Source organism: Gymnoscopelus microlampas, assembly GCF_963454915.1.
Source record: "Gymnoscopelus microlampas genome assembly, chromosome: 13".
NCBI lineage: Eukaryota > Metazoa > Chordata > Actinopteri > Myctophiformes > Myctophidae > Gymnoscopelus > Gymnoscopelus microlampas.
In genome coordinates, this window is record NC_139950.1 from 15,934,544 (window position 1) to 15,951,119 (window position 16,576).

A 16,576-nucleotide genomic window follows, 5' to 3' on the forward strand; every position below is an offset into this window, starting at 1 on the left:
TCTCCCTTATAATACTGTACATAGAAATACAGTAAAGCCCGTAGCAGGGGACCCCTGAGTCCATACGGAAAGATGTTGGTTATTGCTTAAAAAATTTACTTTATCATTTTGTGGGACATAATATGCTATATAGTTGTTAAAAAGTTACATACTGTAGTTAATGCTGCTGCTGATAGAATTGCTAATTAGTAACACTGTAGTACTGGTTGTTGTACTGATTGCACTGTTGAAACTGTAGCGATATCAGGAATATCTGCCTTTTGTCAAATATTTAACTTTTTGAAACTGTATGTTATACCGGAAGTAAATGGAGGTCGGCTTGGGCTGAATCTTTTGTCATAGTAGTCCAAGATCCACATGGAAGCCAGTTACAGTATTAGACCCTGTCTTGTTTTCATTAAGACCTGAGGCTTACTAAATCTAAACAGTTTTCTGAAAAACTTTTGTTGCTATTCCCGTGGTGCTCAAACTTTTTGATATCAAGGACCTCCAAAATTAAATGTATTTGGCCACTGACCCCCATCTCAAAATATTTTGTTCAAGGGACCTCCAGAAGCAAAGATTTGAGTTAAAAATATAGATTTGCACAAATTGTCATAGTTTTAGCTCTACAAGCTCATAGTGCGGCACAAAGTGATGCTTTATGAGCTTGTATATCTGCTATTTTTGCATAGCTAACCAATGTGCTTTAGCTAAATCTAAAATGTCCCGGTTTTAATGGGGGGGGGGGGGGGGGGGGCGGGAGAGAGAGAGAGAGAGAGAGAGAGAGAGAGAGAGAGGAGATAACTTATGTTAGTAAATATTATGCACTCATTAAATAGACTCTCATACTACTTCTTGTTTGTTACAGAGACTGAGAACAGCCTGGCTTCACTGTGCAACTGAAAAGGCTTTCGGACAGTTAGCTAAATTAATTATGAGTTATCTCGGAAAGTTGCAGGAGTGTAATGGTGATTTCTTTACTGCCGGAACGCTATTTTAATGATGTCACGCGCACGGCACGCGCATTTTATTGTACTTCATGTGTGTATGCCGTAGTGGGAAACATGTTTGTATAGGAAATGACTAGTTTTTAGCTTAGTTTTAGTCTTTGTAAATCTTCTCAAGGAATGCTTTGAATTATAGGAGCTGAAACTAAAAGTTTGCTATGAACGAGTATCTTTCTCTTCTTCGACGGTGGCTGGGGCAATGTTGCGTGCAGCTAGGAAGCCAAAATGCTGTGTTGCTTACTGTGTGTAATGTATGCGAGGAGTGAAGATGCATTTGGACACTCACTTTTAAATCTGCTATGCAAAGTAGCCATTTGGGTACTTGTTTCATGAATCGAGGGGAACGGGTTCTAACGTGCACGGCCATACCTGAGCGTTGGCGTAAAAAAATATGTGGGAACGCTGTGGTGTCGCGTGAAGCGACCAGTGCACACCTGGAAAGTTGGTATGTCTACTTTCCCACTCCTGGCTTGAATTCCCCTGCATAAATTATCCAACAATATAAATGTTATGCTGGGATATACTGGACCGGGGATGACATATGTTTGCCTGGTGTATTTTAATTTACAGTTAGAAGAGGTCTGGGAAATCATTTGTACATCATTAAAAAGATTGCTTTATTAACACTAATTACAGTGAAGTAAAGAAGTACATATTTGCCTCTGAGATGTAGTAGCATAGAGCAGAATAAGTTATTGGCAACAATTAAACAGCCCTGTATTGTTAAAAGAGCGAAGTGAATTAAACACATTGTGGCCAAAGTACTGACGTGGAGTAGGAGTATAAAGTATTGACAAATGGAAATACTCAATTAAAGTAAAAATGTTGCAAAACTTTACATAACCCTTTAAAACCGGGAAAGCATCTGTCATTTTAGGATTTAGAACAGTGTTTTAGAACAGTGGTTCTCAAAATTAGCAGATCTACAAGCTCACAGCGCATCACTTCGTCATGCCGCGCTGTGAGCTTGTACATCTGCTATCTTTTTTACATTTTTGAAACATTTTGAATATTTTTTTTTCTTCTAGGGGTCTTCCTGACAAAAAAACAGATGTTTTCAGATGTGGGGGTCCACGGCCAAACACATATCATTGTGGGGGTCCTTGACACGAAAAAGTTTGAGAACTACTGATTTATTTATTTGTTTTTTATCCCTCAATTTTTGTAACCCTTTTTTTCACCCGGTGCCAATTTTCTAAGTGATCCTGGGCACTACACTCCCCCTACCAGCTTAGGGAGCCCAGGGCCGAGCTCATGCCTCCTTCAATGCATGAGAGCCAACTGACCTTCTTGTCACCTGACAGGGGAGTGTTTCCCTGGTAGGACGTAGCGCCCCCTTTAGTAAAATGTACTGTACTTACAGTAGTTACTTCTCCGCCACTGGTTCCAGACAAAGTTCCGTGCTTGTTGTTTGGCGTTTTATGGTAGCCTGGGTTGGCACTGAGAGCTTAAAGTAAAGCTTGTTAAGAGTAGATTGATTTAACACGTGTAGATGTCAGTCACAGTCAAGGTGGGGGAGACTTCACACTCTGTATCTTCTCTAATAGAATGTGAGATGCCTTCTTTAATGCATTGAACACAGTGAGCATAAGTCCTGCTCAACCAGTCAACACTCCAGCTGCGTGTGCGTGTGCGTGTGCGTGTGCGTGTGCGTGTGTGTGTGTGTGTGTGTGTGTGTGTGGATATTTTCCTTTCAATTTGTGTATGCATATGTACAGGAATGCATTTATGTGTGTCTACGTACGGTACAAGTGGGTGTACATGGATTATAATGCATCAGATCAACTTGACTTTCACATCAGGTTCACAGGTGTAAAGAAGTGGATGATCGTTTTTTTCCTTTTTTTTGTTGTTGCATTTTGCAGTTTTCACGAGAAGAGAGGATGGAAGGTAGAGTAAGAGCAGGAGAGAAAAGAAAAACAAGATAGAAATGGGTAAAAACATCTATTCAAGATATACACACATAGCATGTATAGTAGCATGTGTGTACAGTACATGTTCTCCAGAATGTTAGCATCATATCATCTCTGTCAGGTGGAAACCTCATATGTCAAATCCCAAACTAGCAAAAGTAGCAGATGGACAAGCTCGAAACGTGTCGCTTCGCACCGTGTTTCGAGCTTGTGGAACTGCTACTTTTGATACTTTTGTGTGATGCTGTAGTATGATCACATAGAGCGTTAATTTACAACAACAAAAAAGAAACGGTTAGAATATGGAGATAAGAGGTTTCTGCCCGACAGCAATATGCAGGTGTATACATAAACAGCAGATGTGACTTATCGTCATTGGAATGCCTTCTGAGGGCAGCATTCAATTTAATTGGTTCTCGCGCCCGTCCAATCAGAGAGAGAGCGGGAGGCGGGGCCGGTGGCGGGATTTGGAATGGAGGCGGCTTCAATTTGCTGATCTCAGGGCACTTTCTCAATGCTGCTCTCAGAACAGCTGTGCCCTCACAGCAGAATGTGCCTCAATAGCTTGTAGCTATGTTTGAAAATGATTAAAACCACTGCAATTCAAGGCAGAGTAGTTTCACCTGTGAAATTAGCAGACTAGCTATGGTAACATTCGCTAGTTACAGTAGCTAACATTAGCTTAAGGAAAGTAGCACTTGCAAAATGTTGTTAGCTAGCAAACGTTAACATTAATGTTTAAAAGTTGTACCCTTGTAGTAGGCTGTAAGCAGGCTGTAAGCAGGAACAGAAGTGGAGCAGAAAGCTGCAAAATTCAAAATTCCATTGAAACCGCCTCCGCCCCCAAATCCCGCCCCCGACCCGCCTCCTTCTCTGATTGGACGGGCGCGAGAACCAATGAAATTGAATGCTGCCCTCAGAAGGCATTCCAATGTCTATAAGTCACATCTGCACATGAACAGGCCACCATGAGGCGGGGTTAAAAAAAGTACCTGTTTTTCAGTGTTCTTTAGGTGCAGTTCACTAGGCTAGTCCGTGTGGCAAGGAACAGTGAAAACCACATAGGTGTTTGCACACATGCATGCATTCACCTACTGTACATGCATGCAGGCAGGTAGGTCTTGCTGGCACTGTGCAGTTCAACACTTAGAGTGTGTTCGTGTGTGTGTGTGTGTGTGTGTGTGTGTGTGTGTGTGTGTGTGTGTGTGTGTGTGTGTGTGTGTGTGTGTGTGCGTGTGCGTGTTGACATTGTGCGTGGGTTTACATTGTGCGTGGCCAAGCTGCAGTGATGGATCAATGCAATGCACAGTGACAGCGGCAGGGCTGATGAAGGTCTATAGATTAGGACTCTCAATGAGCGGCCCGTCCTACACGTTCCACGGAGAAGGTCAGGAGAGCACAGGCTCACAGCTCTGAGGCAGGGTTATTCATTATAGTTAACTGGAACAAAATAACAAGAACTACAATTGACAAAACATTTTAGTTGAATGAAATAAAATGCTTGTACATCTGCTATTTTCGAACATTACAATCCTTTTTTTTTTAAGTATTGGAAAAATGTGAATCATTTTGACACAAATCTTCTCTTTTGGGGGTCCCTGTCACACAACAATTTCAGATGGGGGTCCGTGGCCAAATACATACCAATTTGGGGGTCCTTCACATGAAAATGTTTGAGAACTACTAGTTTAACACACACAGGGGCATGCCTGTCAAGAATGATGAGCCATGGGAAGCATTTAGCTAGGCTGGCATTGGCCAGACTGATAACGTGGATTTACTCACGTTCCTCCTCGGTATCAGTCTGGACTTCGGCCCATAGGGAGCGAGTATGAGAAATCAGAAAAGGATTTTGATGCTTTTCACTGTCAGCACGGACAGCAGTTGAAACGCAGTCACTGATTTCCCCGACCATTTTCTGATTTCTCATACTCGCTCCCTATGGGCCGAAGTCCAGACTGATACCAGGGAGGAACGTGAGAGTGAATCCACGTTATCAGTCTGGCCAATGCCAGGCTAGCATTTAGCCAGGTGCCAGGTCTCTCTCTCTGAATGAGCTCTCTCCAACACAAGAGAAGTCTCCAATCTGCTGTTGTTTTTTTGCCGACAACAAACAGTGTTTTCTCCTCGCTCCGCCTCATTGCCAGCGGTTCGGGCACCCAAAGGATGCCGTGTGAACAACAAACCAGTGGTTCTCAGAGAGGGGACCCCCAGGGGTCCCTGAGGGGGTTCCAGGGGGGTCCCCAGCAAAATGAGTTGATATAGCATCAAAATCAGTTTAACCACCAAATGTAGTCAATCTACTGTTTTGTGATTGATTGATTGATTGATTGATTGATTGATTGATTGAATACTTAATCAATCTTAGTCACATAAAGGCTAAAAGGATAACACAAAAAAGTCCTGGGGACTTGTTTCTATTGTGGTCCTATGTATTCAATTAATCAACACCACCATTTTGGTGGCAGAGTAGTAGAGCTGCTTGTAGAGAGCTTGTACTGTAGATGTGCTATTTTTGAAAAATGTAGAAAGATATTGACAATGTGAAAACATGTGGAATCACTTAGACAATTTTGGTTCCCTGGCACAACATCCTCTCATCTGTGGCCAAATACATTTTGGGGGTCCTTGGCTTGGACATGAAAAAGTTTGAGAACGACTGCTCTGAAACATCCCTCACGGAAGATGTGGTTGTTGTTTTTTGCGGCAATGAACAGTGTTTCCTCTGCTGTCTCGCCAACCGTTTGGTTCCGGCAACCCAGAGGAAACCGCTGTGGAACACAAAACACTCTAAACAGGACGCCTCGCTATACTTTGTGTGTAGCGAAGGCAGTTTGTTACCGCGGCAATCAGGTAAGCCGTGCCTATAGCTCCAGAGCACACAATTAAAACACCTCTGCTGGGGCTTTGCCTGACTTAATGATTTCTGCAGGGGCTTTATGGTGGGTCCCTTCCATCTGTCAGAGGGAAAAGTGGAGCGTACAGTCATTGTTGTTAGCAGAGAATAGAGCTTATACTGTTGTAGCCACCGTTATCAGTGTGTGCAGCCACTTGCTATTCAGAGACCATTTCTAACCACAAGCTATGTTTTCCTCTAGTTTTTTTTAACCCATTAAGACCTGAGGCCAATTCTACAAATGCCTTCTAAATCAGTAATTCAAAATTATTCAACATTTTTCAAAGTTAAAAAAATAATAGCAGATGTACAAGCTGTATATCTGCTATTTTTGAATAGCCAACGCTACAAATCTAAAATGACACATATGCTTTCCCGGTTTTAATGGGTTAATTGCTTTAACCACTTGCAGCCCTATATACTTCGTTGACCTCCTCCAGGGGACTATACTTGGTTCCCCTTTATTCTTTACCCTCGTCGAAAACAGCTTACATAAGCTCACACAATAGCTACAAGCTCACACTTACAAAAAAAAAATCTAGAAAAGGAGAGATCAAGTTGTTACATATGAAAAGTTTTATTGAATACAAGATAAAACATTTTAGATCAGACTCCGTTAGCATTTAACGTACAAGATTAGCTTATAATAGGAAGACCCCCCCCCCCCTCTAAACTATAGAAAATTGAAACTTTACAAGATTTTAAGGTTGTTTGGCTTTTTTACTGTTCTCTTGTTTGATCTCCCTTCCCACTTGCCCCCCCCCCCCCCCCCTTCTTCCTCCCCCTCTTCTTTCTATGGAAATAACGTTGCGATGCGAACGATGTACGAAAGCGAATTTCACCCACTTGTTTACCTTGTAAACCTGTGATGTGACAATAAACCTGGGACAGGGTTAGAGGCAGTGATATTTAAAAGCAGAGCCCAATCGCCTGATTGGCTAACTGCAAATTGGCTAGAAGTGCTCACACTTAAAGGGATAGTTCACCCAAAGAAATACTTTTTTTCTATCGATTAGTCACCCCATGGAGACTTGAATTCATGGATATTTCATGGAAAACACAAAGGAGACTCTTTGGGTCTCCTACCGGAACTGCTGCCGGTCATCAAATTATTGGCTTAGGAATGCGACAAAAACAAAGAAATATCTCCATGGGCTGACTCAATAGAAAAAAAGTCATTTTGGGGGTGAACTATCCCGTTAAAGCTGTGAATGAGAGGACGCTTGTGAAGCATCCCCAGCAATAAAGATGAAAGTGTGAGAGGTCTTCCTTATTGAACTAAGGCTTAGAGCCACATTAACTGTACAATTAATTACCAAGTTGTTATTATTCCCAAAGTGCCTTGATGCATTACCTTTGCTAAAACAAAATATAGGCCACAGACCATGATAATAGTTTATTTCACCTATTTCTAGATTCAGTTATAGAACAGGCAAAAAATAGAATAGTTGTTTTGCTTGTGAAGCAATTGAAAACGGTAAATGGATCATTTACATAATAGTGCCTTTCAGGCCTGGAATTTCGTCATTTTAGGGGCAAGGCCACTTGGCCTTTGGTGTTGTAATTTTTTGGAGGGCACAAAGGCCAAATGCCAGGGCAGGAAGGCCATCCAAAAAAAAAAGTGTTTAAGTCCCCGGAAATAATGCATTTAACTTGAAGGTTAAGGATGATTGTATTTTAATATATTATAAGAATTGTATAACTATCTGTGAAATATAACCCATTTATTTCACAAAATAATGTGTTGGCAAATGACCAATATTTAGTTATATAGGTCTCAATACATGTATGTCACATTCAGCCCTGGACTTCACTGACTGAAGTAGGGGTCACATTAATCACATTAGATTCACAGAATAATTAGGGGTCTTCAACCTTTTCAGGCCAGGGACCCCCAAACTGATGGGGTGATGGAGCAGGGACCCCCTACCTCGTAGGGTAGGGGGTAGGCTACTATATATATCATATATTTATGTATAAAATTGTGTTTTATATAAATAAACATGAAAAAATTGCCTGCTCCTACGCACAGGTTGACCCAGTAGGTGTGCAAAAGGACCTTTCTCAGGGGCGTCGATTGGGTATGGCAAGGCATGGCAGGTGCCATACCTTGGCTCCAGAAAAAAAAATCATGAATAGTAGCCTAATGCAGGTGTAAGACCAGACCATTGTGTTTGCATTGTGTTATAGGTATAATGCATAGTTTCTATGCATTTCAGGGGTTTTGGGGGGGTTGAACCCCTAAAAAAAGGATAGATGTCCCTTATTTTAATCTCTGGGAGTTGGCAACCCTAACCTTGCCATACCTTAGCTTTTGCTGAACTGACACCACTGATATTTCTCTACAAAATATGTATAAACATACCATGTTATTGTGCATTCATTACTAAGCTATTAAAATATGTTATGTTATGTTTAAAGACAAATTTACATTTTTGAAAAAAAAAGAAGAAAAAAAGTTTTTAAAGTTTTTAAAAACATTTGTTTTTTTAATCAAACAACAATTTCACGGACCCCCTGCAGTACCTTCGCGGACCCCCTAGGGGTCGCGGACTCCCTGCAGTACCTTCGCGGACCCCCTAGGGGTCGCGGACCCTCTGTTGAAGACCTCTGAGAGATTTTATGTATTTTCCCCACAAGTTATTTTCATTCAAATGAAATGTGATTGAACTTGCACTAATAATGACTTTAGTTGATTTTCTCTCTCGTTAAAATATAGTATTTCTTAAGTATTAATAATTACAGCTTGTAGATTGGCTATTTTCATGATTTTAAATTGTTTTTAAATAATAATAAAAAAGGAACATACAAGATTTCCACCTGAAAGCCATAATATATAGCCAATATATGGTTCTGTATCAGTATATTAGTCCGTTTTTGCAGATTTCATTCTAATTGGCTACTATGCCTGCATATGAATTTCATGGCCCTGGGTAGGTCACCCTGGCTTGGCGGAGATATGCCCTGTTGCGCACAAGCTCCGCACACTGCAGCAGCAGGTGAAAGCAATCACTTAAACGAGGGCTGTGTTGCGCACCAAAATACTGACTAAAACTGTCACATTCTGCTGAAATAAACTTCCCAATTAGAACATTGTTGACAAACGAACAGATATCATGGATGTGGTTTGCAAAAGGATTTATTTCTTGTCCATCAGAGCGGTGAGGTCACTCTTTTGTATGATATTGATAGCCTACACTTTTAATTTGTTTGCAGTTATTCTGTTGCTTGCTTTATATTAAGACTCATAATTTGGGGATTTTGCTGTATTTTATTAGATGTATTCATCTATATTTTGCTGTTGAAAAAAACATCGGGCACATCGGTCTGTAGGACTACAGAATCCTCTCTCTCTCTCTCTCTCTCTCTCTCTCAGGCTAGAAGTCAAACCTACCATTGATTAGTTCAGGCTGCGTTAGATTTATCTCCTGTTTGGCCCGGTAATGCTTTTGTGTCTATTACACTGTGTTGCGGGATTCCGAAGGTTCATAGGAGGCTTAAAATCAAACCTACCTACCACTGTGCATGTTGTAGCTGCGCAGCTCAACCAAAGGGACTGGTGACTAAAAAAAAACGTATTGACAAGAAAATCGCGCAGAGGAAAAACTGTGAAATCAGTTGCTGGGCGCAGCTGGGGCACCACGGCCACTGTGGCCGTGAAGGCATGTCATTATTCGAGGGGCACACGGCCAATGAGAGGGGCAACGACGGCCATGGCCGCCGTGGCCGCCGTGAAATTCCTGCCCTGGTGCCTTTATCCAAAGCGCTTTTCAGTGTGCATTACATTCACACACACACACACACACACACACACACACACACACACACACACACACACACACACACACACACACACACACACACACACACACACACACACACACACACACACACACACACACACACACACACACCAACAGTGTTATTTTCCAAGAAAAATAAGGGACACCCAGTAAAAGATAACATCTCACTCTATGTACAGTTGTGTATTATATTAACCACTTGAACCCCAGCAGTGGTGGGGACATTAGCCAAAAAATAGGCAATTTTTGGGAAAAGAGATTAGGTGTAGACAGAAAAAAGCAAGTATACAGAGACAACTCAGGTCCAGTTTACTTAAGTCTAGAGGGTTTAAGTGGTTATTTCACAACCTGTATTATATATGTACGTACAGTATATGAGCTATTTGAACTTGTAAGATGTGTGTCATTGATTGAGGAACAAAGTCTGTCCCTTATCAGTTCAATAAGCGACACGTCTTTTCGTCTCCATATAAGGGACGATTCCTCATTTCAAGGGACGGTTGGCTAGCCTGGGATCCAGCCTGCTTCACTACGTTCGGTGGATTTTTTTTTCTCACTTCGTTTCTCAGTCTGGAAAGCCTCCTATTTGATCGTTTTGCAGAACTACACTGGAACTACATATGTTACGTAGGCAACGTTGTTGCTGATTGGATGTTGTTGTTTTTGTCCCGCCCCGCACCACAGACCAATCAGAAGCCACGGCTCGTTTTCAGCCGTTTGGCATGTCCCGCCTCCCTTGGAGATAGGAGGCTTTCCAGACTGAGAAACGAAGTGAGAAAAAAAAATCCGCCAAACGTAGTGAAGCAAGGCTGGATTCCAGGCTAACGGTTGGCAACCCTAGACGTATACTGTAGGTCTGCCATTAAATCACTCTGAATGGCACATCTTTATGGAAGCCATGGATGCATGCCTGGTGGGGGACTCTTAAGCACCGGTGAAGAGAATGAATATCTCCCCCATCATGAACTGACTGGCTGCAGTAGGGGAGGAGGTACAGCTGCCATCTAAGCGAGTCCCCCCACACGCTGGCACGTGTGAATCTCCTCTCCTCTCCTCTCCTCTCCTCTCCTGTATATGGATTAGACTCCCGTAGCCAGTGGTGTAAAGTAACTAAGTACATTTACTCAAGTACTGTACTTAAGTACAATTTTAAGGTAGTTTTTTACTTTACTGGAGTATATCCAACTATCTATACTTTTACTTCTACTCCACTACATCTTAGAGGCAAATATTGTACTTTTTTTTTTTTACTCCACAAAAAGTATTACTAGTTACTTTGCAGATATAAATTATTACATTATAAAACATACATTAACCACTTTAGCCCTATTTTATACCTAGGCTATTTGAAAATAGCCGATCTACAAGCTCACAACGCGTCGCTTGTAGATCTGCTATTTTCAAACATTTCAGTATTTTTATTTGGTACTTTAAGTACATTTTTATACCAATACTTTTGTACTTTTACTCAAGTAAATTTTGAATTCCAGACTTGTATTTGTAACAGAGTACTTCTACATTGCAGTATTGGTATACTTTTACTTAAAGAGGTGGTGCATTGGTTTTGCACCTTTTCTGTTTTTCATGTGTCCATGAGGTTGATAGAACTTCATTAAGCCCCTTGGTGGTGTTTTTGTGGTGTTTTATGTCTTCTCTGACTATTTTGAGTTTCTTCCTGGAGGCTGAAACCTTGAGGGTCAAACGTGCCAATAGAAAAACAGCGCTTTAGTGACATAGTAAAAACATGCCCTCCCCCTCATTATCATAACACAACAGGTGTGGGCATGAGGAGGAGGAGGGACTAGGACAGGTGGGTGGTGGAGGAGGTGCTAAGGTGAGAACCAGGTATACTTAATGAACTGGAGGCGTGTCCACATAAAAACATAATTTTAACAATTTATGTACACTCTATTGAAAAAATCTTCCTCCTAGTATAACCATAATACCTGATGATTATGTTTTAGGGGGGGAAGAAATCACTGAAAATCACGGCACCCCGTCTTTAAGTAAAACATTTGAGTACTTTTTCCATCACTGCCTGTAGCCTTGGCCGCGCAACACAACCTGCAGCCTGAGCGCTTTCTTTCGCCGACATGCTTATCTCCCCCACAGCCCTCTACTGCCTTCACAATCTATTCCAAATCACATGAGACTCAGTCACTTCCCTCCCTCGACACCTCGCTGTTTGCTCGCCTCTCGCCTTCACCTGCCAAGCCCCCAATTCAGCGAGTTTTCCTCTTACTGTATGTCTCTCTCTGTCTGTCTCTCTCTCTCCCTGAGTTTCTTTCTCCCTGTATTTTTCTTTTACTTCTTGTCTCAGTCAACTAGGGTTGCAGCTATCGATTATCTTCTTAGCGAGAATACTTTTTTGATTCATTGAGAGGCGTGTGTTCTTTTACACACACACACACACACATATATTGCTGTATATATACTGTATATTATATATATAACCTCCTATATCTTATCTTCATATTTCAACTTTTTTTTTTCATCCTCAGCTCGAAATGCGCTGCAAAGTGACGCATATTGAGCTGTAGATGTGCTATTTTTGCTATTTTGTAATGTAATGACATTGCCCAAAATAAGGCTAGATTATGAATCGATTATTCGATTATTGAATTATGTGTTCGTTTTTATATAATGGATTAAACTGCATTCAGCAGTGGCCTTTGCCTTTCTTTCCTTGTGTCTTTTGTGCATGTGTGTACAGGAATTGATTCATTGTTAGGTTTTGGCTCCGTGTAATTAAATGATCATTAGTCATCTATTACAGTACATCGACCTCGGTCTCAAACAATTGGTCGCCCCATTGATTTAATTGCAATGTTTATGTCCATGCAGCAGCGGTGTGAATTGTTTTATTCACATGCTTTTGGCAGCAGAGAAGAGCACATGCTCGGGCACAACAATTGTAATAATTACATCTGCCTTCATTTATTCATTTTATGTACTATTAGTAAAACGTTTTGTTCAGGGCTGCAACTATCTATTATTTTCTGTTCGCGATCATTCTATCGATAACGTTTTCGATTAATCGAATAATCAAGAAGTATTACAAATATATCAACAAAGCCATTAACCACTCCATAAATCATTAGTTTTCTACTTCCACAACGGTATCCTGCAAAACTATACTGATCTATACACGTTTAGTGTATTGTGAGCTAGTAGATTGTCTATTTTCACTACTTTCACGCCTATATTGACACGCCCCAAATAGGGATTGCTTATTAAATAGATTATTTTATTAAATGATCAATTATCTATACTCTTTTTGTATAATCAATTATTAGTTAGATTAGATTATTTGCAGAAAACTTTAAAAATCTGACCAGTTTAGTAACTGCAACCCATGTTGTCATTTGGAAGTTAGAGTTGCATCTTTGTCTCAATAGATCCCTTTACAGACGACGTCACACTGATAAGAACCAGTATGCGCACGCAGGCCGGCACCAAATGAAACCCATTCTGTCACGTCTCGCTAGGACGCGACTCGCTAGCCAACACACAACAGGAGGTTGAAACCAGTGCAACCCGAAACAACATGTGGGGAATTGATTGCATGAAACAATCACCTGTGTGTCCAGTCTCAATGTTGGTAAACAAATAATTGGTCTATTATCAGTCTAGTTCTGCCCCAGGAAGCGCAGCTGTCCAATTCCTTTAACACCCTCCGCTACTTCCTGTAGCATTAACTAGCCAACACACAAGACGAGGTTGAATGAACAGAAACTAACGCTCCCCAAAAAACAACAGGTTTGGGGATCTGTTGGGAATTAATTACATGAAACAGTCACCTGTCTGTCCAGTCTCAATGTTTGTTAACAAATAATTGGTCTATATGCAGTCTGGCAGGCCTTAGAGCAACACTGAACCCATTACTGAGCGAGCAGCGAGGCCCTGAGTTAAACTGTTAACATGGTAAAACTGTCATGTCAGCATTGAGTATACTGTAGCAAGACACGTCTTCACAAACAAGCATGTCTGGCAGACAGGTGTCCCACTAATCACCAAACCACAGATGGTAGTACGTGTGTCAGCGTTGACATTGTTTAAACATTGTTTAAACCAATGCACACGTTACCCTTTTCTTATCTTATAATGTATGAAGAGCACAATGCATATATAACACATAAATGCATATATATATAATGTGTCAGCCCTCAGCCGTAGGCGAGGTGCCCGAGGCTAATTTGTTTATCACATAGCTCCGATATTTTTAAGCTGTTTTTAATATGTATATCTACAACGTCGGGCGGAAACATTGTATGTCCAAAACTGTTGCTTTTCATTAAAGTGTGGGGCGGGGGCACGACGACTGTGTCAAATGATCTAATGTAATTATTTAGTCAGTACAGTAGCTCTTGTTAATACTTTTCATTAATCTGTATAAAACCCACAGACACGCTCAAACACACTTTCAACCTGTTGTCCCTATTTTGAGCATGTCTTTATAGGCAGGCGTTTTCAAAATGATTTAGCAGATCTACAAGCTCACAACGCTCTCGCCTCACAGCGGTGTGTGAACGCCACAGTGGCAATATAAACTGCAGAATATCGTCTTTAAACTGTTACTTTTCGGGATTAAAATTAAAAAAATAGCAAAAGTAGCAGATCTACAAGCTCGAAACGCTGCTACTTTTGATGCTTTTGTGTGACGCTGTAGTAGGAGTATGATCAAGTAGGGCATTAATGTACAAAACACAAAAAGTACGAATATGGAGATAAGGGGTTTCTGCCCGACAGCACCGCTATTGTACTGTACAATGTCTCTACTCCCAGCTCCTGTATTTCTTCACATTTTTTTATAGACCATATAGCAACAGTCTTGTTAAAGTTCCTATAGTGTAGATGTGTGGCTGCAGTGGGAGTATTGATTTAGTGCTTTGTGTGTGTGGTGCTGCTGCTCTCTAATAGCTGTTGCACTATACCTGTAACAGAGGGCTGGCCAGGGGCCACAGAGCAGTGGCCACATGGGACGTCACTGTGACCTTTATCCACTCAGCAGCCATCAATTACCCAGCAAATCGTTGCTGTCGGGGTAGAAACCTCTTATCTCCATATTCTAACTTCTTTTCGTAAATTAACGTCCTCCTTGATCATACTAAAGCATCACACAAAGGTAGCAGATTCGCAAGCTCGATACGAGCTTGTAGATCTGCTACTTTTGCCATTTTTTGATCCTGAAAAGTTTTGGACATGAGGTTTCCACCCAACAGAAATAGAAAGGTTATTCCAAACAATCACAGTGGCCATCCTTTTTGCAGGAATTCTCAGTGGTTCGCTGAAGTACTCAATCCTCCCCAGTCAGATAAAATGTACGATACTCCTGGTCAAATATTACTCGACTACGAGTGAAAGTTGTTCAGTCAAATGTGTGGGCTACTTGAGTTAAAGTACTGGAGTACTTGCTTTAGAAAATAAATACAAAACAGTGATTTAGAAAATTACTTAAAGCTACACTATGTAACTGTCCTCTTCTACCCCGTAATTGTACCCGGTTTATTGCGCAAGCGATGACATTTTTACCATTTAGCTAATAGAGCCTGTCTGCTTGCTCAGGGGATAAATTAAATCTTGCCCATCAGTTCAAAACTGGTGTCAGTTCCTGAATATAGCAGATCCACAAGCTCACAATATGTCTCATTAAAATCTTTGTCAGCTTGTAGATCTCCGTCAGCGGAGTGCCTCCGACACTCTCCGGAAACCAGCCAATAAGAATCGAGGAATGGGACTAGTCGTTTTAGAATTCATAATTTTCACTTCCTAGAAATGTAGTCGAGTCAAAAAGTATAATAATTTGTCTTTGAGTCGTTAGTATCCAAAATACAAATACTCAAGTACAGTACAGATACTCAAAAAATATATTTTCTCTGTCGGGTGAAAAAAATATATAGCAAAAGTAAGCAGATCTACAAGCTCAAAGCGCGTTGCCTCTCGCTGCGTTTCGAGCTTGCGGATCTGCTACTTTTGTGTGACGCTGTAGTATGATCAAGTAGGGCGTTAATTTACAAAAAAAAAACACAAAAAGTTAAAGTATGGAGATAAGAGATTTAACGGCGATGATTTACTGTAAGTACAGTCCTCAAGTAAAATGTACTTGGTTACTGTCCACCACTGCTCACCAGCCATCAGTCACCAGCTTGAACTTGTAGATCTGCAGCTTTTGCTGTTTTTGAATCCTGAAAAGTAACAGTTTGAGGTCATATGGGGTTTCCACCCGACAGAGACAAACTGGTATCCCAAAGAATCACCGTCACTTTTAGCTAGAATTATGAACAAAAACATAGACATTCATTCTCTCCTGCGTCGTCCATTTTTTTTTTTGGAACCCTGGAAATAGATGCCATTTCTCAGTTGTGCGGAAAGAGAATTTATCCGCGTCACTTTCACAGTTCAGACAGGGAGCTGCGATTCAAACATAATTTGCCAGATGACTTGTTTCCATGCCCCGTGGTCTGTCTCACATTTCTCACCGTTTTCTCACTCAGAGACGCGGTAATATTTCCTACAGGCACTTGTAGCCTTCTCATTCAGGCTTTATGCAGTGGTGGAAGAACTACAACGATTATTAGTATTTTTTACTTAAGTTAACCCATTCAATCCGGGAACGCATCAGTGTCATTTTAGATTTTAGCTATAACCATTATTTTATACTTTGACTATTCGAAAATAGCAGATAAAGCTCATAGTGCCGTGCTATGAGCTTGTAGATCTGCTATTTTTGAAAAAGCATTTTTCTGCAAATCTTTGAATATATTTTTTAAGCGAACATTTGTAACTCAAAGCTGCACTATGTTACTTTCCTCTTCGACCCCGAATTAGAACCCGGTTTCCTGCGCAAGTGCTGAAAGTGTTACCATTGAGCTACTAGAGCCTGTCTGCTTGCTCGGATAAATTGAATCTGGACCATCAGGTCAAAATTCGTGTCAGATCCTGTGTCTAGGTGAGACATGACCCTTGACACGATCT

The 16,576-nt window shown here is 41.0% G+C and overlaps 1 protein-coding gene across 1 annotated transcript in view; it reads left to right on the forward strand.

Annotated features, from left to right (window-relative positions):
* LOC311059381 (protocadherin-15-like) overlaps positions 1-16,576 on the forward strand; it is a gene marked incomplete at its 3' end in the record, with an annotated part of 341,810 nt that overhangs the window by 270,275 nt on the left and 54,959 nt on the right. The gene's annotated exons all lie outside the window — the stretch shown is intronic.